This window comes from Temnothorax curvispinosus, unplaced genomic scaffold (genome assembly GCF_003070985.1).
Source record: "Temnothorax curvispinosus isolate PA1 unplaced genomic scaffold, ASM307098v1 QBEX01009442.1, whole genome shotgun sequence".
Lineage (NCBI taxonomy): Eukaryota > Metazoa > Arthropoda > Insecta > Hymenoptera > Formicidae > Temnothorax > Temnothorax curvispinosus.
The window spans coordinates 971-3591 of NW_020219222.1; the positions used below are offsets into that span (position 1 = coordinate 971).

At 31.6% G+C, this 2621-nt stretch overlaps 2 pseudogenes; both read right to left on the reverse strand.

Moving 5' to 3' along the window:
* Window positions 1–313: 313 nt before the first annotated feature.
* LOC112459008 lies at window positions 314–1883 on the reverse strand (annotated as a pseudogene).
* Window positions 1830–2547, reverse strand: LOC112459009 (annotated as a pseudogene).
* Window positions 2548–2621: the final 74 nt, after the last annotated feature.

Sequence of the window (2621 nt, forward strand, 5' to 3'; positions counted from 1 at the left end):
TAACAAAATATTATGTCACAATACTGTAACTTTCAAGCCTTATAACTCGAAAAGTACTTAATGAAAAAATACTTAATTATAGTGTTTTGGAAAGCTCTCGACATAAGCTATAACAATATGCAATAAAAAATAGGGAGTTCCATTTAAGAAACTGAAGGTGTCCTTGACCTGTCCTTAACGATGCCACCCAAGGTCAAATCAATGACACCATCTTATGTCCCCCTTCGAACCAAACAACTTTTGTCTGAAACAATTTTTTCAATCTCTATTACTTTAAAAAATATTCAGCTGAATCACTTAAAATGATACACCCTGTATATATATACCTTAGAAAAATAAACACGATCGTATTGCATATTTCCAAAATCTCCCCTCATATAATAGCGCAACTGCTTCTTCAGCATCATTTAGATATTCTTTTAATACTATAGCTGCATGTTTATATTTCCGCTCTGCTTTCAAACGTTCAACCAGTGTCTTATGAAGTTTGTATGAATTTGCTGGGCTGAAAAAATTAATTCTTATGTGTATAGAAGCATATGTAATTAATTCTAACGATGATAGGATAATATTCTTTCATGCATATATGAAAAAAAATTGTATATCTTTACCATAGTTTCATCTCTTTTGATATTGCGATTATATCCTCCCAATTATCATTTAACATTTTAAATGTTTCTACAACTTTGTCAAGATCGCCATTTCTATAAAACCAGCTTCCACATATTTTCCTTCACTTGACAAAAATTCTCCATAAACTTCAGCCACCTTTTTATACTCTATAGTATTCTTCTCAAACAATTTTATTGCCGCCTGGTATAATTTATGACTACGTATCAAATTTAATCATTCCTCAAACTTATTGTTAGTTGAATCTTTAGACAAATATTTTAACGCTAATTCGTAACGTTTAAGATGCATATTAATAGAATACTTCATGTAATTTGGGTCCAATTTTTTCAAATTATTCAAGAATGGAATATATTCTTTGGGATCTTCTTTCGATGATTCAAACGCTATAAACATTGCGAGTTCTAAATCATACATGCCTAATGAAACATCATATAACGTATCGATAGTGACGAAATGCAGTGAACACTTTAACGCTTCATAAGTGGATACGGTAGGATCATGTAACTCTGATCTCTGTGAATCCTCCAACATTTTCACTTGCTTTATTTTACTAAGTGTATTTTCCCAATCCTTGTCTTTGTTAATTTTTCACCAAGCTTATCAATATTGGTTGTATTAAGTTATCCGCAACTTGATATTTCTCCATGGCATCTCTTAATAATTTACAGATCTCGTCTACCTTATTAATTGTATTTTGTTACTTCTAGTGTCAGATTTGACAGGGCGATCCACATAACAAAACGCGTACATTGTACGGGTGACATCGACATTTTGTAATTCTGACAAAAACAGATTCAACCAATTTAACTTCTTATGCTGTACAAGATCTTCTAGGAACTTTTTCACATTATCCAGAAATAATTGTGGATCGTGGTCGTATGATAAATTCAAGTTTATACGTTGTTTAGTCATTATAGCAAGTGCCGTCAAATAATCACAATTATTCAGGTAACATTTTACTATATGCACCGATAATGCCCTTGGCTGTATACATTCTAAATTTCCTCTAGGCAGCTATAAAATTATTTTTGAGTCGTACGGTATCGCCGTTATTATACGAGAACCTTTTTCGAGTCGTCTGATGTAGGTACCTGATGTATCTGTAACGATATATTTAAAGTCAGAAAAATATGCGGTATACAAAAAAAAAAGATTATAAAAAGTATGTATTTACCCGCAAATAAAATCTCGTTCATATTTAAATCCCAGAGCTGGTTAGTTAAATCACGTTTAGCTGCTTAATCATTTAGCTGCTTTATATTAACTTCGTTCAATAAGACACAAATCAATGTACATTGCAGTGTCGTAAGAAACAAAAAATCAGAATGTACGTAAAAACTTGTAATATTCTTAGCAATTTCTTTTCCGTCGACCAAGAAACTATTTTCCAGAAGACAGAGCAAGGATAATATCTTTTGATATCAATTCGTATAACTTCTATTTGATCACACTGTTCGTTTAACGTTATATTTGTCTGTTCAAGTTTTCCGTTTCTTGTGTATTTAAATATTTGATCTCTTACTTTTATGTAAGCTGTATTTGCATCGGGAGAAGAAACTACATGTTCTACTGGATAACCAAAACATAAAGTTTCCTGTAAAAAGATTCAAATTTAGACAGATATTATTTTTATACAAATCTAATGATTCTGGAATACCACATACCTTATTTTCAGACAATCTTTAGAATACATACCATTTAGAGATAAAACACACAAGAGATTATGGTTGTAACTATAGAGAACAACATGATGTTCTCCGTAAACCATAAGAAATGTTGCATGAAGCAATCGTAGTCATCAATTTTTAATGCTTTATCTTTGATAACGTATAGCATGTCACAAGAAATACTACATACGTTTGCAGTTACATATGTCAATGTGGAAGCGTTCCACATTCAGGAACATCCTTTTCCTTTTTCAATAAAATTACAATGTCCATATTGCCAGCAGAGACAGAGATCATTAAACCGTCCTCTTCCATAATTAG